The sequence below is a fragment of the Copidosoma floridanum genome, unplaced genomic scaffold (assembly GCF_036245765.1).
Source record: "Copidosoma floridanum isolate Cflo_tuat_1 unplaced genomic scaffold, Cflo_Japanese_pri ptg000035l, whole genome shotgun sequence".
NCBI classification, from domain to species: Eukaryota; Metazoa; Arthropoda; class Insecta; order Hymenoptera; family Encyrtidae; genus Copidosoma; species Copidosoma floridanum.
Window position 1 is genome coordinate 3,285,197 of NW_028321912.1, and position 21,271 is coordinate 3,306,467.

General features: G+C 33.7%; 1 pseudogene across 1 annotated transcript; it reads left to right on the forward strand.

Annotated features, from left to right (window-relative positions):
- The first annotated feature begins 4,902 nt into the window (after positions 1–4,902).
- LOC111643718 (uncharacterized) lies at positions 4,903–6,692 on the forward strand (annotated as a pseudogene). Its single transcript, XR_016293429.1, has 4 exons — positions 4,903–5,185; positions 5,353–5,499; positions 5,594–5,861; positions 5,958–6,692. The product of XR_016293429.1 is annotated as an uncharacterized LOC111643718 (transcript).
- The last annotated feature ends 14,579 nt before the right edge of the window (positions 6,693–21,271 follow it).

Here is a 21,271-nt window from a genome sequence, read left to right on the forward strand (position 1 = left end):
TTACTGGGTAATCGTTTTGCTTGTTTTGTAGAAAAAACTATCGTTATAAAAAATGAAAGATGTACCTGATTAGAAATATATTGGAATGTCGAATTGCTAAACCATGCAGTATTTTAAGGAGGTTCTATCTCTCGCTATAGTCCATGCAACACTTCCTATGGTTTATTATGTCGTCTGTCTCTCTTGCCCTCCCGTGAAAACATAACCTTTAGTAGTTTTTAACATGCTTATTAATCAATTTCTTGTCTCACCAGTTCCTTAAATTATTTTATAAAAAAAAAAAATGAAAAAAAATATGATCATTAGATATTTTTGGTAAAATTTTTATCAAAAGTTAATTGTTAATAAACGAGATCAATGCAATAGAAGTGTTTATAAGAACGACAGGCCATAAATATTAATTTCCGCGTTCTAACCTCAAAATAGCACCTTCGCCGCTTGATTTTAGATTCTCAGGCCGAAAAATAGTGTACGAACCTCGTTACGGCCCTCGCTTATGGCTCGTGCCGTAAACCTCTCGGTTCGTAAATCGAAGCCTTTGCAAATTCGTACGTAATATTCTATTATTCGGCTCCTAGGAACCCTCGTCCCTTCAAAATTTGACAGTGTCATTTTCATGACTTTATTAACTTGTAAATAAATTTTTATCCAATTTTCATTGTTAATTATGTAATCGATAGAACTCTCTTAATTTATAAGTACTGCAAACGGTCACTAAACGTCTTATACTCCTACGGAGTACCTTGGATAGGATATATTATATTGCACCAGATATTTTTTAATTATATCTGACACGCATAAATGTATCAACTTTTTTTACATGGATAAGTGTTTGTAATTCAAAAAAAAACTGTGTATATATGTGATAAGCTATAATACTTCTGAGCTCAGGCAATCCCTGTTAAAGTAAAATTTAGTATGTTTTCTTATTTCGCTTCTGTTTGTCTGATATTGTCTATGTCTGGTATGCCCCTATATGTAATGAGCAAAATCCTGTAACTGATTTTGAATCTACGTCTACATCAAATAAACAGATTTTGTTTCGACAAAACTTTTATTGTGGATGGCAACAAAATGTAGTGTATAAACGCCATATACATTATACTTTTTTTATGTTTTCAAATGGTTCTTGAAAATTAAAAATAACAGATTTTGGATTTAATGGCTCCTCTTACCTTTCGCGTTTGTCTCTAAGTCTGTATTTTAAAATTTATAAACTCTTAGGTTAAAAATCGAATAAATTATGGACTGTACGGTTTAATTGTAGATGAAAATCACACAAATTAAAAAGTTTTTCATCGTATGCGTGAATTCTTGGATCTCCAGTCATGTAATTGTAATCATACAAACGATGAAAAATTATTCTTTCTTTTTGATAAAATAAAAACTCAATTGCACCATTTTTCCCCGCGTGTATTTTTTATCATAACGGACTACAGAAAGTAATAATTTCACCAGCAATCGGAAACCATACTTTTGATACATCCTTCGAAGCAAACTTTGTATCGGTATATAGTAAGCCATTGCCTGTATTCACAAGAAAAGTCGTATTTTTCCGAGAACTGCACACCGAACGACCCCGGCAAGCTCCTACCTGTGATTTCCAGGAACGTTTTGAATGCGAACGGTATCGTTCGACCGAATGCACCCGATGATCGGTATTATGGGTTGAAACGAGCTTCCAATTAATACCACTTGGATTCAGAAAGCCGGGGTTAGCCGATTCTATGCAATGAGAGAAAATTCAATGTCCAATCGTATCCACCGGTGAAATCTCGCGAAACAAGTGACCTACGAAAGTGGAGAGATCACCGGATCGGCACTCTCTCGCGCGTTCGCATACCGAAATATCGTATATCTCCGCTCGATTGCGCGCATCGGTGTCCATATTTTTCCTTTTTTATATTTAACTTTTATTTATTTACTTTTTTTCATCATCGGGTATATATTTCGCAGCAGCGAAAGCGAGAGCGAGCCCCCCGATGGAAAAAGAGAAACGGAACGAAACACGAACCCAACGACTTGTGTGTGTGCATACGGATATTTATACATCGGCACAAATGCCATCGTATACACGAACGCGCCAGATAAGAGAGACGTGTAACGTGTCATCGATACACGTATTATAAAACTGCATACGTTCGCGAGATGAATAAGGAAAAGGAGATGAGAAAGAGGGGGGGGAGGATCGATAAATCGGCAAACGTGCAGCACCACCCGCGGTTCGAAGAAATCATGCGGGACGTCGAATCGGCCGTCACGAGAGAGAGAGAGTGAAATTCGCGACTACCGATTTATCGATTCACCATGTGTTGTTGCGAAAGGAGCTGCAGGTCGATAGGTGTTTCCTCGTTCGCATTCGATCACGAATTGGAGCAACGATGCATTTATTGCTCTTGTGTCTTCAAAGTTACGTCACTCCGGTGTGGTGTATTGTCAACACAACGAGACGCGGGGAAAATACACACACACACATCTCACAAAAATCGGCAAAGATCGGTATACACGTACGCGCGACGAAAAAAAAAAAAAAATTCATACACGTATATACGTATGCACACGAAACTAGAAAATGCAATCTTCCTCCAAATCTCTCTCTCTGTATCGCTCTCCTGCGTCGCAATAAACCGCAAACATCGAATCACAAAGCCAACTCTCCTCGCGCGTGTATCTATCTCGAAGCTCGTCCTTTTTTTTCCGCGGTGGATAAAAACATCCGCTCGTAGCAGAGGGAGACTATCTCTCGCGCGAAATCGATATTAACCTTGCCTCTCTTTTGCGAGCGCGGGGCGGGGGGAGGAAGAAAGAAAATAAGAAAAAGAGAGGGACACACATGCGCCGGAAGAGATAAGGGACGCGCGCGTACATGCAATCCAGGCGCGCCGATTGCCACGGCAATCCGATTTATTAAATCTTTCGATCGGGTGGTATGTATATACGCGCGCTGGTTGGGGCCTTTTTTTTCAAACGGCCGCAGCTGCGCGCGAGCAGATCGAAAGGGGGCCCTTGTCCCTTTTACGAACATCATGAAGGTTGTATGGAGAACCCATAGATTTTAGCACGACACTTAGGATTTGAAAAAATTTATGCGTTGGTGCTTAAACAAATAACCAAACGATGTAGAACAAAAAAAAATCGGTAAAAGAAAGCCAATGGCTATACTGAACAAATCTTGATTTATGAAACTATTAAACAATAAGTTATTTATTAATCCTCGTCAAGTTCCTATCATTATCATGTGTGAAATTTAGCATATCTGAATTGTTTCACTATGGCAGGCCATTCTCGTTTTTTGTATATCAGAAAAATTATAAAAATTATCCCGTTTTTGTTCCCTATTTTAATTTAAAAAAATGGTTTTGAGACACACCCTCAAAACCGGGCTCATTTTTATTCGTTATGTGATATGTACAATGAGCAAAAAACTTTGAAAACAAGTTTCAGTGCGAGCAATGTAAAATGGTGAGATACATGTGATAGAAACAAAAAAGGCTCAATCTTACACTCAGTGAATGCAATGATATGATTTATTTGAATTAAATAGGCTACAAAAAGCACAAAATATTGAATTGTAATTACTTAAATTATAACAAAAAAATATTGTAAGGGTAGACACTTATATGTATGTGTTAATATTGGTGTTCAGTACAGTTGAAAAAAAATTATTTGAATCAAATAATTGCCTCTGGAACACGGTGTCAACGATTAGAATACATTAAAGTTAATTTGGAATCAATCCAACTATTATAACTAAGATCGAACATGCTTTGATTTCACGGTCCGAGGCATTGTTTGAAAAAATTTAACACTCACGTGGTATTTCAAAAATCTTGACACCAAAGAACTTCTTTACATATAAAACCATGTATACTACCAAATCAAGACTGAATACATAAGCTTCATAGGGAGTTAAAATATCGTAATACATTTTTATCAGTCTAACGACTTTCGTTTTAAAAGAATTGTTGCAAGGCCAATTTTCACTTCTTTTTGAAAATAACGAGTTCAACAATTCAATCTTTTCATATCTTTCAATTTTCTGAATTTCGAATAGTATTATAATTGGCTTGTAAAACATCTAGAATAGAAAAATGAAATTGTTTTCTCTCATCACTATAGGCAGATGTAAATTATATGGCCAAAAATTGTAATGTATGAATTAAATCACTCACCGTAGATACATCAACAGAAGACACCCAATCATCTCTACATGCAGTACAGTTACAAGTTAAATTATAAGAATATTTCATTGAGAGTTGTCTGTCAATTTTTTTCATACGAATTGTAGCACCGTAAGTAATAGTTAACTAAAATTTTAATATTGCATATACTAAGTGTTGAATTTTATAAAAATAATTTTCGTTTTAGGACACCAACTTTATCACAAATTACCTGTTCTCCTTTTTTTATGGGTTGTGCTGCACAAAGTAGCATTTGCTACCTGGAGTGATTACTTTAATAAGATTATGATTGCAACTATGTTTAACAAGACGACAAAACGGGAATAAAATTTCTCCAATATTCAGCTCCCCACAAGTGATTTGGCATTTTTCATTAGACTCACAATCGCAATTTGAACCTCGAAACTACAAATGTAAGACTTTTGAAAATTACAAGTACTTGTTTTTAATAATTTTTTGATACAATTGGATCTATTTATGTAACCATTTTCTTACAAAAGTTGCATTAAAATAAATATGAATATATAACATATACCTCGTAAGTGTTATTCTCAACAATCAAATGTAATTTGCGAATGATTTCCACGAGTTGATTATCACAATTGCCATTGGCTCTGTTCGGAAATGATGTGTCGGTTAAGTATTAGGTTGGTACCTATACCCCCACCCATTGCTTAACTAACCAAGCGCGCGTTCGCACATGTAAACATAGTTAATCAGCTGATGGTTGTTTTGGAGCAAGTCAGTTGTGATTGTTTTCTACTTTTATAGTGACAATACTTAAAAGCTGTTGAATTAATCAGTAGTTATGGATAATCGAGCAGTTATAATTGTAGTGTTGGATGAAATATTAACATCTAGCAGCAGTGAAGAAGAAAGCTTGATGACGAAGTATTTAATGTTAATCATCAACGTGATTATAATTACAGAATTCCAAGAGTGCATAATTTTGTCGAAAATGTTGTTTCTCAGTACACTGATGAAGAGTTTCGTCAAAATTTTAGGTACGTAGGTAATATTTGTTATTAGGGTAATAAAAATTAAGGTAATATTTGTTAATGTCATTATAGCATGTATCGTAATAATAATAATAATAATAATAATAATAATAATAATAATAATATTGTTGTAATTATTCTTATAATACTTGATTATTGATTGTATTGCATAGGCTTAGGCGTGTTACTTTCGATTACCTCCTCTTTCTCACGAGGGATCAATTAGAAGCTGCGGTTGGTGGATTTGGAAATGTTTCTATTAGTGCAGAAAAACGACTGTTAATAGCATTATGGATTTTGGGAACACCGGATTCCTATAGGTAATACTTATTATATATACAGAATACTACTCCAACTCACTACAATTTTACTTTGGCGATCTGTATCAGTAACTTTTTGGTTTCCTGTTAACAGATCTGTGACCTCTAAATTTGGTGTTGCAAAGTCAACAGCGTGGAAAAGTACGTTCAGAGTTGTTAAACTGCTCTGCAACTATCGAAATTATTTTATTAGGTGGCCTTCTCATGAGGAAGCTCAAGAAACAGCTGTACGAATCCAAGAGGCTCATGGGTTTCCTGGTGTAATCGGGGCCTTGGATGGTACCCATATTAATATATCGGCTCCCAAAAATGATCCAAACGCATACATTAACAGAAAAGGCAAACACTCCATACAATTACAGGTTCGTGACGAATTTATTGTTTTCAACTTTTTCAACACAAGTGAATATTTTAACTTAAGTTTGTTAATACCTTTTGTATAAACGATCATATTGCAGGTCATATGCAACGACAAGTTGGAATTCATGCACTGTTACGTGGGCATGCCTGGGTCTGTGCATGATATGAGAGTCTTCAAGTATTCTGGTGTACAAGATAAGTGCACTGACGAATATTTTCCAAACAATTGTCACATCTTAGCTGATGCAGCTTACACTATTCAGAAATGTATTATAGTTCCCTTCAAAGACAATGGGCATCTCAGCAGAGAAGAAACTCTTTTTAATACCAACTTGTCGAGAATACGTACTATGGTAGAGCGTTGTATTGGACTCTTGAAGATGAGATGGAGAATTCTTTTGGATAAAGTACCAATGCGACGGACTGATCTCATACCATTCTACATTTTAGCTACTTGTGTCTTGCACAACATTTGTTTAAAAAGAGAGGATACGTTTGAGTTTCCTGTCGTCATACTAGACACTGAAAATGAGTATCCAGAGCCCCTCGCAGTAAATGCTGATCAAAAGAGACTAGGAGAAGCTAAGAGACGGGAATTAGTGCTGACACTGCAAAGAAATAGAGACATATAAAAATGTATATTCTATATGAGTGATCTTCAGAAAAACTGTTGTAGCGTGCTTTCGTATATTTACATGTTACCACTCTATTTATTAATAATGTAAATTTTTATATCAATTTGTTTACGTACTACACATATACTCTTAAAAAATTGTTTATTTAAGTTTTTTTGTTTTTTACAAAGTAATGTTATAACAAAGAGAATATTTAAATATGGCCATTATTATCATTGCAATAATTTATATAATACATTTCCCTTTGAATGTTATGTGAATATATTTTTTTAGTAACTCTAGAGGTAATACATCAATTTCAATTTAAATTCCTATATATATGAAAATCACAAAAATATACGAGAGCATTATGTATGTAATTGGTCCATAATATCATATCTATAATGCATGTATCAGAAAATGCTTTTAATTACTCTAATTCTAAATTTAAGTTCATACATTACTTACATACAAATATAAAATTTCAATGTAACGAAACAAAGCTATAAATTAAACAACTCTAAATATTACAAAACATTTTATAAAGCCTACATTCTACGATGAACACATTAACTTTTTTAGTAAAGCTATCAGCTTATTAGTTTAAAAGTAAATTGTTATGTTTTAAGATTAATAAAAGCTCAGTATTAGGAAATGGCCAATAAGAAGATTAATAATACCCCAGTTTTTAAGTAATAATACTAAATTACTATGAAGCAAACTTTAACATAAAAAGTAGTATTAAAAAAATGTACGCTTAAAAAATACGTAACAATGCGAACTGTTAGACCCTATCGCAAGAATCACATTTTTGGGTTAGTGCTGTTGCGAAAGTTTCAAGGATCTGTAGTTTTTTTTGTCGATATGCAGAAGTTTCCTGTCTTCGAAGGATCCTTTCATCGATGGCACTTTGCAGATATTCCTTCTTCAGTACATCAATACTTGCCTTCTGATTTTCTGCAAATAAATTAGGTTTATACATTTATGCAATTATATATAATTTTTTTACAATTATGGTACAGAAGAATACAAACTAAAGTTTGAAGAACATTTGCCCATCGAATTTTCTTTTTTACTTATCATCAATGGTAAATCCGATCCAGCTACAGAAATGGGAGTAACCCACGGTTTTTTTGAGAACAAATCGTCCAGTTTCTAACAAAAGTTAATAATATTTTTATTATTGATACATTGAATAAGAGAGTAAATAAATTATCTATATTACCTTAAAAAATGCAAAATCTTTTCGATTATTCCCAGATTTGGCATTGTGATCCTTGACCTCTTTATACTTTTTTTTTAAATTATCAATTTTGTACTGGCACTGAATAGAAGAGAATTTGTAACCTTTTTCCAAAAGTCCTTGAGAAAGAATTTTATAAAATTGTCTGTAAGTCATGGCATTACTGTCTAATAGTTCTTGATTATCACCATACAGACATAAAAGAAGAGTTACTTGTGCGTCAGACCACAAGGTACGGTCTTTTGTTTTGGACTTAGAGCATATACTACTGGAGGGAGCATGCAATGCTGAGAGAGCGTACGCACCTCCCAAGAGAAGAGTTGCATGCTTTCTCTCTCTAACTCACCTGTGATTGGTCGAGTCGGTTTGCCGAAGAGGCAAGGGGGGTACACGCGCGCGAGCTCTGCTAAGGAACAATAAAAAGTAACGCACAAACGACAGGGCATAATTGTGGAACATGGCACAAGTATTTTTCATTGTTAAATAATTTAAAGTGTTTCGTATACCCAAAAAAAATTAACATTAAATTTTACAAGTAAGCTTGCAGAAAACTTAGTATAATCGTATTACCTGTATAAATTTAGCCCTCACGTTTCGAAACTGCGAAATCACAGTATATTTCTGGGCCTGTTGAAAATGACCATGATACTTTATTGATAATAATCAAATTTTCCTAAATGCAACTGCTGCGTGGGTACATACATAAGCATTAAATACCAATGCTAAATATGTAAATATAAAAAATAATTATGCTGAAAGAAGAAATAAAACCAAAGTAATTAATGGGCTTGTAAAAAATGTAGATGTATTAACAAGTTGTGTTATAAAGGAGCGGCGTTGGCTCAGTGGTAAGCGTGCTTGCTACTGATACAACGCTGTTCTAGGGGTCGTGGGTTCGATTCCCGGTGAGTGCAGATTTTTTCAAAAACTGTTTTCACCGGAAAAAGTCCCTATGTATCCCCGGCTGTTTCGGGGCGGGTTTTTCCGTGGAATTTTTCCTTCAGAGTAATTCCAAGGTTTTTTCCTTGCTCCACAGGTCTTCGGGCCTGGGTGAATGCAAAACAGTGTTAGGGCCTAATAGGTAAGGGATTAGTGGGCCCGATGCCAGGCAGGGATCGCCGGCCTTACCGGCGAGGAGTGGCCCCTGAAACATGGGGCTTCTCTGGGGATGCTAATTAGCCTGGATCCGATGCTTCGGACCCAGGCTACACAGTGGCGAGTTGACCCGATGCACTTTCCCCCGGTGCAGAGAGTGTCAGCTTAACTGACAAGGTGTGTTACACCGGAGATACTTCCACTGTGCCCATGGTATGATATGTATGGTATCAATTAAAAGAGAAGATTTAATGGGTGTGGCAATACACCCCTACACATAGGTGGTGAGTGGGTGGCCCCGGCGACTGGGCCAATAGGCTGTCGCGGTAACCCAATATAAAAAAAAAAAAAAAAAAACAGTTGTGTTATAATCATTTTACATAATTTAGAAATGAATTAAACAAAATAAGTCCTGTTAATGCATAAATAGAATTAGATGTAGATGGTAAATGTAATTGTGCGCTACTGATTTTTAAAATGTATCAATTTTTTGCTAACTCTGCGAATATTCTTAATTGATGATCTTTTTTGCTTTTCGTAATGATTAATTCTTAGTTGCAAGTATTTTTTAATAAGAGCATTCAAAATTTTAGATCTGTGTTTTGTGGGGTTGTCAGAATGATTAATTTGTAAAATATTTGACGGTATACTTTTAAGACATTCTTTAAATAAATAATTGAAGATTCCTGGTCGAGACTTATAAAAAAACCTAAATTTTTTTTCCACAATTTTGCATATTGTTACTATATCGTTACACGGCTTTATCAGACGTCCTCTAGTCTTTTTTTCTAAAAAAGCATGTCGGCTTGTCTCGTTTGTTAAGAGCAATGGACAAGAGAAACACGTTGTCCGTATCAAATAAGTCCTTGTTATAAATCCAGCTATGTATTCAACTATTCCATTGAGGTATTCTTCGTGTGTATTTGGTCCGTAAAAAGATGTTTCGTTAGCTGTTGTACTTTCTTCGCCGCTCTCAATATCATCACTGCTATTCATTAAATTACTGGATTTTTCAATCAAAGTATCTGGAGACACTTGTAATATCTCTGTATTATCCAAGCACAAGCAGTTAGTTTTATCAGAACCCTTTACGTCTGCGTGTACGAGCAATTTCTTAAAAATGCTAATAAACTGATAGCTACTTGGATTATCATTATACCCACATGCACTTCTAATTGCGCTGAAAAAAATCTCTAGATGATCTTGACTCAATTTATATGTTAATAAATATCCTCCAAATTTCTCGATGTACTCATCATAAATACGTATAATACCATTTAACGACGAGATCATACCGACGAAACCTGTTTTCCATATGCTATTGATAACTTCTTGTCTATTCAAAGTTTTCAAGTTAGAAATATAGTGAGTGATAATAACAATTTTTTCGCGTACTTCCTCAATGTTTTTTTCTGAAATCCCAATTTTCGATTTTTCTTTCGAAAACAATGCACGTGAATTCAATACATCGAAAGCTTCGTTAACTATTGAACAGAATCTTGCAGTTTCTTCAACATTTTGAAATTGTTTTACTTTTAATTCTGTGCTTAGATAACGTAACGCCAAGGACACACTTTCACTAAAAGTTTGAGCAGCCAATCTGACATTCATTTTGTTATCTGTCCAATTTATATGCTGCTTCCGAATTTTTGTCGCAGCATGCAGGCCATTGGTATCTTGAAAATCGACAAGGGCTCGCAAATGCAACCATGAAATTATAAGTCCATCTTGATCAACAAAATCTTGCTTTGCAATGGTATTTCTCATAAGTTTTAAAGCATGGCAGGCATCTATGGTTATATAAATATTTTCCTTAGTGATCGGATTCAAAAAATACATACAGGAATTGTCGAATGCCCCTAATTTCTTGCACATAGTAAGGTTTGATTTTAAACCATCAAAAGTAAGGGATACAATTTTTACTCCAGTATGAGTAATGGCTATAACATTGTCTTTTATAATTTTAGCTTTTTCAACCCCAGACAGAGAGTTAACAAAATAATAAGAGACGGGAATTTTCCACTTGCAATTAAGAAATACCACCATCACTACTAAAACGTTTTCTGCTTCCGGACAATCATCTCCATCACACCTGTCACCAATGTCAATGTAGCCATACTCCTTGTTATTTATGATGTCAACGCGTTTTTTAATTTTTATCTCATCAAATACGATATTGCATAGGAGTACATTGTCAGTCTGGGTTTGTACTTTTCTCTTGATAGCCTCAAGACTGGCTGAAACTATACCAGATGAGCAATCAATTTTCCTAAACCATTTTTTGATAGTCTGGGGATGAGGTAAACATTTAAATAAGCTGCTGCGAACATATTTATAAGCCTTTGGAGAATACAAATATAGTGTTGTAGCAAATGATTTCAATGATGAAGGAAAAGGAGTTTTTGAGTTGGATTTTTCAAATAACTTTCTTAAAATAATATATGCATTGGCTGGAAGTGACTCCTACAAATAAAATAAAATAATATTAGGAGGGAATAGAATTCTTGCAAAACACCAATAAAAAAATGATGTTTATAAAAAAGATTTTATTATTGACAATGTAACATTTTCGCTTTGAATAATGTATTTCTATTTCATGTAAGAATGATGCTGTGGTATTGGGAAGGTAGTAAAACACTATGCTCTATTAAAAAAAAAACGTTGTGAAAACCTACTTACCTTCAGGTTTTACAATCTCTTCTCCTGACGTGAAAAAAAAAAAAATCAACAAGTAAAAATCAAAATTAGTTGAAGTTAATCTGTACGTATAAATAAAATAACAAACAATTTGCTCTCTCTCTCTTTTACATGAAAACATTAAGAAATAGATTTGACTTGATTAAGTTTACACATTTGTAGCTGGTTAGTACATAAAATACTTAAAAATTTTTTAGCAAAATAATCTTTTACGAAAAATACTTAAAAATTATTTTCACTTACTTCTAGAGTACTACTTATATCTGCAGGTATTAAATTTTTCTTTTGCAAGTGCGACAACAGATCTTTAAAATTCTTAATTTTTTTTTTCGAGCGAAACGCCTGCAATCTTTTCGCTTCCAATTTTTTTTTTAGGCTTACGATTTCTGATTGCCCTTTTTCGAGCAATAATTTAAGCGTTGGAAGATTTTTTTCTGAGTATTCTAGTGATGATAAATCCACATTTCTTAAGGATTTCTTTAGTAATTCATTCGGCTTCGAAGAGATTTTTGAACTAGAATACATTTACATGTAAAGTTATAAAATGTATGTCATAAAAATGAAAAATTAATTTTATACAGTTTCTTTATATTTACCAGTTATGTGTTTCTAAATGATCACTCTCATTTTTTTGGGAACTATCGATCAAATCGGGAAGTGCATCATCATCTGAACAAAAGACAGAACACTCTTTCGATGGAAAACTTTCAATTGCATTTGTACTTGTGACATCTGGGATGTTGTCCAGATTTGAAAGCCTGGAGGTTTCTTGCAGAACGTCACTCATAGATTCCGATGCCTCATACAAGTCAGAGATATGGTTATCAAACATTCCTTGATTGATAAGATTTTGGTTGTTGACGTTTTGTTTCAAACTGCAAATGAAATGTAAATAATGAAAAAAAAAATTTCAGATTATATTAACAATCGTCACAAATATATTGATATCACATACTACTTTAAACTTGGTGGAAATTCACTTGGGTAGCAGTTTTTCTTAACGTGTTTTCGCCCACTTTGTGTTGTCTCTACGGAAGCAGCATTAAAATGCAAACTGCACAAATACGTATATTTTTTCTCTTCTATATGAAAGTGTTCCTCAATTTTTTGTAACCAGAGTTTTTTGACGTTCACATCACTAGGCAGTCTGATAAAAGTTGTAAATGTAATTAATACATAGCATTACTAGCAGTCAAAATAATGCAGATTCTACTTACTTAAAAAAACTCAAACTGCGCCCTTCAGCATCATCGTCTTGAATTCGACAATTCGGTATGATGCAGTTTTTAGGCATTATTAATAAATAAGCCTATCACTCTCTCATAAATCAATAATAATACGCATGTCATTATAACTATACAATCCACAAATCCACATTAGCGAACGTATTTTTAAAACTTTAATTTTGATAAGAAAGATAAACGTTTATAATGCCGCAGTTTTAAGGTTAGTACTTCGGTTTGGCAGCAGAAAAGCAGAGCTCGCGCGCGTGTACCCCCCATGCCTCTTCGGCAAACCGACTCGACCAATCACAGGTGAGTTAGAGAGAGAAAGCATGCAACTCTTCTCTTGGGAGGTGCGTACGCTCTCTCAGCATTGCATGCTCCCTCCAGTAGTATATGCTCTAAGGTTTTGGAACCTGCAAATATGCATTTAATAGATGTGTGACAATTCACAGTAAAATTTTTACACTGACGAATAAAAAAGTAATAGTACTCATATTCATAAAGACAGAGAAATAGAGAGAGAGATACATCTACTATTAGTGCGGAAAGACGCGAAGTGAAAAAATAAGTAGATCATAATTACGTACCCATAGTTGGATCAGCGAATTCCTCTTCTAAAACATCCATACTTTCGGATTCGTCATCCTGCAAAACTTCTTGGCCATTTCCTTGAACTGTTTATGATACCATAAACTGTGTCTTATGTTTATTAACAAGTTCAGTGGCAAACGATAAATCTGCAGCTACAAAAAAATTTCAAAACCATGCTAGTTTTTCGTATCTGAGTAGCATATAACACTTGCTTACCTGTGAGAGCTCTTTGATGTTCATCAGGTGTGACCAAAATTGTACACGATTCACCATTGTGATTCAGTACTTGTAAAGGTTGCAATTCATTAGAGGAATGGCTTGGATAAGAGTGAAGAGTAATATTACTCTGCACAGTGTTTTTTTGCTGATCAGATATACTTTTTATGTGAGCTTGTAAGAGTGTTGTCGCAAAACGTAAATCTGATAAAAAAAATTAATTTTATCTTACACAATGTACAGGCACTATTATGAGCACAGCTGTTTAAGAGAACGTAGGAAAGAGCAGCTATGTTTTACAATTTTCTTCCAAAATTAAGCTTTGAGAGCACTGTTATAATCAAACCGTTTCAATTTTTCTTAAGTTTATTGATTCATGAGGGAGAATATTTTGTAATGGTATGGAAGCCTGTTAGTTAACATAACCTCGTTCCCATGTTTTTTAAAATAAGATTTATTATTAGTAAGTATATACCTGTTGTAGCTCGATCATAAACTTCCTTGGAAACATTGATATTATAACATTCGTTGTCCGTTGAATCTACTAATTCAAGAGTGTAAGTTGCGGTATCCATTTTACAATGTTCCACTTACTTGAAAATTTTATAAAAGTACCGAACCAACGATCAGCTGATTAACTGTGTTTACATGTGCGAACGCGCGCTTGGTTAGTTAAGCAATGGGTGGGAGTAGGTACCAACCAAAAACTTAACCAACATAAGATCATTTCCGAACAGAGCCTGCACGAACAAACTAAAAAAGTTCAAACAGTACACAAATATTGACGAAATAAACAACATTTTCAAAGTCAATTTTTATTATTAGTATTACAAGTGGTTAAACAAGTATTTTTTTCAATTAGTTTTGAAAAAATTACACATACTTGGTTTACTACAAAAGCAATTGCTTTGCTATTTATTGGTCATAAAAACATTATGAAATCAGCACTCATTGGGTATATTCAACATCTTCATGCAAAACTTATTTTCGAAATACATTGAAATCCAGTCTATGCAACGTAAATTGTTAATGTAAGCTTCATGAGTAGACAAAGTCTTGTAGAAGGCATAAACCATTTTTATTACTTTTTTTCGCATGGATTTAGTAAAAATTTTATTTTCATCCTCGTCAAACACTGTTCTGAAATCCATTTCAAATCCTTTAAATTTCTGCATTTCCGACAAAATACATTTAATTTTTCAAAAAATAATCAAAACCAAAAACGTACCAGAGTGACATGTATATAACTATAAATAAATATTAAATTAAAGTACGTGGATAGTACTCGATGGTTTTGGGGCTCTCGTCAAGTTGCACATATTATATGTAGCGAAATACTTAGAAAAAAAAAATTACTAGCGTTCCCTTTTCGTTTTTACAACTGAAGCAGCCACGAGCAGAGTAAAAGAGAGATTCAACGAAAATCAGCCAGTGTATGAGTCGCAAAAAAGCGTTTATTGTCCAGCGACAGCCTTAAAGTAGTTGGTAATGAGGAGAAGTTCCTCTGTTCCATGTTTCTATACCACCTTATATTTACTTGACGTGTATAAGTTTTTTAATTTTTTAGTACGGTCCCATTGATTTCTTTTTTTTTGTTTTGTTCAGCGAATCGAATAAGTACTTAAATTATGTAACGATCTAAAACTTTTTTGGTCGCATGGGATAAGTACCTGTGACTCAGGGATCAAACAATTATTTTCGATAATAGAAGATTCCTCTTTTGGTGGATCAATTACTCATTAGCTCGTTGGCTAACTTTACGGACGAGAGTATATGAAAAACTAAAAAAATTTTTTAATATATTTCGTTGTTGCAAGTTTGAATAAGTTTACTAAAACGCAAAAAAAAAAGAATAAAATGAAAATTAGCGTCATTAAGCGCTTTAAAAATATACGGTTGAGTTAGTTGGGAAATAAAAGGCTAACAGAAATTGCGAAATGGTACATTGTGTCGTTAAAAATAAAGTAACTTACTCCCATGATGATTAATTGATAATACATTGGGCTTTGATTATTAAAAAATGAAATATTGAAAAAAATGTATATTACGTGCCATTATTGTGTCTCAATGGTGTGCCTTAACTAAAAATTTTCATTAAAAAATGGGGGCAAAAATAGGATATTTTTTGTAGATTTACTCATGTACGTATGACTCGGCACCAGAGGAAGTGCGTATATATACGAGAGTATCGTATGTGAAAAGTGATTCTCTGGAATACTTGGAATAAAAAGTACTTGCGTTTCTTTGTTATCGCCAGTCAAAGCAACTGGAGCAGAGGGAGAAGAGAAATTTAATACAAATTAGCCGCAAAAAGCGTTCATTGTCCACTGAGCACTTGTACAGTGTAGACGATAAGGAAAGTCTCTTAATTATATTTTTGTAATATCGACTAATATTCACTTCGTGTGCTCTTTTTTTTATTTTTTCAATATATAATCCAATTGCTTTTTTCTTTGTTCACGAAATTTAAAAAGTGACACTTTCGATTTTTGACTGTACACCTTTCAAGTATTTGTGGTAAGCAGGAACTTATATACATTACAAAAATATCCATACTCCTTCCGAAGTAAACTACTAATGTTGTTTTAGTTGCAAATTTAAGTAAAAATATTTAAAAGAGCCGTAGTTGCAGTACAAACTTTGAAATACTATTTTAAAATTAGAACCGCAAATATTATTTTTCCGAAATCATGGGTAGTGCTGCACGTGTGGTTTATAATTAATTAAATATGGTTATGTTTGTAAGTGACAATGAAAGTAAATCACCCGAAGCACGTTTAATGTAACCATAGTATACATTATACTTTACTGGCCATGGGCGCAAAGTCATTACAAGAAAAACGGAATTTGCACTTTTAGTGTGAGCAAACTAGATTTTCGACTGATAAATCCAGACTGGGTCAAAAAACATTTTTTTTATAGATCTCGAGCCCGATAACAAATGTAACTACTTTTGGACAAAAAAAAATGTCAGCAAAAGGTCCAAAAAAATGGTAAAAATGGCCAAATCAGGTTTTTTGCTTCTATCGGAAAAACTGTAATTCGGACAAAAAAACGTTCCGCATGAAAATGATGCGCAATTTCAAGACAAACAAAATGAGCCCTGGTGAACTCAAATCGGCCTTACTTTTTTTCCGCAAATTGCCCAAAAGTGCCAATTTCACCCTGTTTTTCGGTATTTCATAACTGGAGTTCTAATTAATATTTGGACTTCAAATTTTAACAGAACATGGGTTTCATGATTCTTAACAAACCTACAAAATTTCAAGACGATCGGATGTAAACTTTTTGCAAACCGTCAAATAAACTAAAAAAAGGTCCTTCTGAAAAATGGCTCTAAAAAAGTTGTTAGACCACATAGAACAATTTTTCAAAATGTTTTCTCTTAATAGGATGTGAGCGCACCGCCGATGTAGGCCACGCCCACTTCCTCGCAGCGCCGTGCCAATCCAGCGCCGTCGCTGGTACTTTACGAAACAACACTATTTTTCGATACATTTTTAGGGTACTTACGAAAAAGTTAGAGATACGAAAATTTAACCAGTTTGGGTTCACCAGGGCTCATTTTGTTCGTCTTGAAATTGCGCATCATTTTCATACGGAACATTTTTTTGGCCGAATTACAGCTTTTTCGATAGGAAAGAAAAACCTGATTTGGCCATTTTTACCATTTTTTTGGACCTTTTGCTTACATTCTTTTTTGTCCGAAAGTGGTTACATTTGTTATCGGGCTCGAGATTTATACACAAAATTTTTTTTTGGCCCAGTTTGAATTTTCATTAAATAGGGGTAGTTTTCACCTATAGGATGCTCATACTATTTGTGCTCATGGTAAAAAATTTCAGGGTTCGTCACAAAAGTGCCATCGCCTCTGAAGCTATAAGATAGCCCTTTTGGATGACGCTCGTGTGGCGAACACTATTTTTTATACCTCGGGACGTTTGGACGTTTACTGCAATTAAAAGACGAACAGAAGCAGTTTTATTGAGCCCCGGTTGGTTCAGTAGCTGTTGAATAAATGGCAAAGTGCCGCGTTTTTGGCCAGTTTTAGGAAGATTGCATGTGATAGTAGTGCTTTGGACATTTTTTTTTTCACTTTTGGACGTTTACCGTGTCCTCACTAGGAAAAATAGGGTTCGCATCTGGTGCGCGCCTAACCAGGGCAAACACGAGGAGTTTCTCAGGCCCATATGGGGCTTACCCTGGAGACATTCGCCACTAGGTACGAAAACTACAATTATACTTAATACTTTTAAAAAATGACCCTTTCGTAACACGGCCATAAAAAATGTTGTTAATTAACGTAGGGTAATTTTTTAAACGCCCTGTTTTCTTCTTGAACGTTTGTCGACAAGTTTAAAAGTACTCCTAAAATTGATTTAAAAAATAATAATTTTGCGCTCCAGCTGGGGACCAATGGGGCAAATAGAATGTACAATAAACCGTTAATACTCATTGAATTACCAAAAAAATATTGTTACAATAGTAATAATAATAATATTAATAATAATATCTAGTCGTAATATACAATAGAATGCAAGTTATAAATTACGCAAAAAATGGCCCAAAAACGCGGCATTTTCCACTTTATTCAACAATGATGGTAAATATCTTTTATGATTTTTGGAATTTAAATACTTTGATTTGATGATTTTAAAGACTTTTCTAATAAAAGTGCATAAAACGCAAAACCTCACTTAACATAAACATCTGAAAGATAATTTTTTTTTTTATATCTTATAATGTTACAAGAGTGCAGACCAAACAAGATTTTATTATGATTTAACATTGTGATAATCATAAACCGATATGATTTCAATTATGTTCCACACGTACAAAAAATTCAAAAAAACCTTGCTATGATAGTTTGCTACGAGACTTTTTCTAACCATAACAAAATTAATACAGTGGCTTCAAGTCACGCGGTAATCAGTATATCAAAAAAGGTTTTGGTGCTTTTAAAAATAGCTCTCTTGCTGGACGAACAGGTGTACTAAAAAAAAAATTTTTTTAGAGTAAAAAAAAAAATTTACTAGAATAGTTTTACATGGAAAAAAAATTACATAGAATTGAGAAAATATTTACTAGAATAGTTCCAAGTGAATATTATCTTGAAACAAGATGAGACAAGATTATTTTATTACATCAGAAATATTTATTTGTTAAAACAGTTATTTTGTTAAAGTAATAAAGTATAATCTTATTTCGAGAAATATTTAACTTGGAACTATTCTAGTAAATATTTGATTGATTGAATGGAATTTTTTTTTCCCATATGAAATCAGTCCGTTTTTTATTATGGAATGTGCAAAGTAAAAACTCTTATGAAAAAGAATTAATAAGTCAATTATCAATCGTATAATATTGTTTTAGTTTATTTACATCCCCTCGCTAGTATGGATCAACTTCTGCAGAAGCTCGATCAACAAAAATCTGCAAAAGCATCATCGGTGGCTCGCCAGATAGGCAATAAACTTTACACAAGTAAAAATCATAACAAGAAAGTTCACCTCGATATTCTCTCTTTTTATAATAAAAGCTTGGCTTTTGCTGAGGATGGCTCCGAAGAAATGGCCTTGGCTTACTCCAACAGATCAGCTTTGCTGCTGCATTTGTGCAAGTACCAGGAGTGTCTCGTTGACGTTGAAAGGGCCTACCAAGTCACAAAGTCGGAAGAGCTGAGGGTAAAGCTTCTGACTCGCAAGATGAAGTGCATGAAGTTGATGGATGAAAAGAGCCAACCTTTGGTCAAAAACAAGGACAAAGAAATTGGAACTATCGAGTCTTATGCAGTTGGTGAGAGGTCCAAGACCATCCCCTGCGCCTATGACTGCGTCACTCTGGCCTACAACAAAAAATATGGGAGACATGTCGTAGCTACGAAAGACATAGAGCCAGGACAGGTTGTTGTCATTGAGAAAAGCTTTGTCCAGTCTCCCTCCATAGATAAAATGTACTTGGTTTGCTCCCACTGTTCGATATTTGCGTGCAATGGAGTACCTTGCAAGTCTTGCGCAATATTATTTTATTGTACAGAAAAGTGCAGGGATGAAGCTTGGCTACAATATCACGACGTTGAGTGTATTGTTCTTTCTTTTTTGAAGTATGCCCATGATTTACAACAGTATAGTTTGACGTCATTATTAGCATCAATTAAGTTATTTATTATATCAGTTAAGAAAGAAGGTCTGCACACCATCTTACATAATGTTCATGAGATTAATTGTTTGCAGAGTAAAGGTTTATATCTGTTCAAATTTTTGGTATCTCTTTGAAGGATTTTCTTATATTCGAGATCTTTAAATTTATCTTAATTTCTTTTGAGGTGAATTTTTGGAAGGATTCTTTGATAATGGAATATTCCAAGGTAACAAATTTAAAAGCATTTACAATTTATCACCGGGTACCAAAACCATCAACCAAATTGAGCATAAGGTTGTTATGGCTGCAATAGAGAAGATTGTAAAATTGCTAGTGGATAATTCAAACATGTTTGATCCAAAAAAATACAACAGTCCAGGATTGGTATGTGATAATCAACTCGTGGAAATCATTCGCAAATTACATTTGATTGTTGAGAATAACACTTACGAGGTATATGTTATACATTCATATTTATTTTAATGCAACTTTTGTAAGAAAATGGTTACATAAATAGATCCAATTGTATCAAAAAATTATTAAAAACAAGTACTTGTAATTTTCAAAAGTCTTACATTTGTAGTTTCGAGGTTCAAATTGCGATTGTGAGTCTAATGAAAAATGCCAAATCACTTGTGGGGAGCTGAATATTGGAGAAATTTTATTCCCGTTTTGTCGTCTTGTTAAACATAGTTGCAATCATAATCTTATTAAAGTAATCACTCCAGGTAGCAAATGCTACTTTGTGCAGCACAACCCATAAAAAAAGGAGAACAGGTAATTTGTGATAAAGTTGGTGTCCTAAAACGAAAATTATTTTTATAATATTCAACACTTAGTATATGCAATATTAAAATTTCAGTTAACTATTACTTACGGTTCTACAATTCGTATGAAAAAAATTGACAGACAACTCTCAATGAAATATTCTTATAATTTCACTTGTAACTGTACTGCATGTAGAGATGATTGGGTGTCTTCTGTTGATGTATCTACGGTGAGTGATTTAATTCATACATTACAATTTTTGGCCATATAATTTACATCTGCCTATAGTGATGAGAGAAAACAATTTCATTTTTCTATTCTAGATGTTTTACAAGCCAATTATAATACTATTCGAAATTCAGAAAATTGAAAGATATGAAAAGATTGAATTGTTGAACTCGTTATTTTCAAAAAGAAGTGAAAATTGGCCTTGCAACAATTCTTTTAAAACGAAAGTCGTTAGACTGATAAAAATGTATTACGATATTTTAACTCCCTATGAAGCTTATGTATTCAGTCTTGATTTGGTAGTATACATGGTTTTATATGTAAAGAAGTTCTTTGGTGTCAAGATTTTTGAAATACCACGTGAGTGTTAAATTTTTTCAAACAATGCCTCGGACCGTGAAATCAAAGCATGTTCGATCTTAGTTATAATAGTTGGATTGATTCCAAATTAACTTTAATGTATTCTAATCGTTGACACCGTGTTCCAGAGGCAATTATTTGATTCAAATAATTTTTTTTCAACTGTACTGAACACCAATATTAACACATACATATAAGTGTCTACCCTTACAATATTTTTTTGTTATAATTTA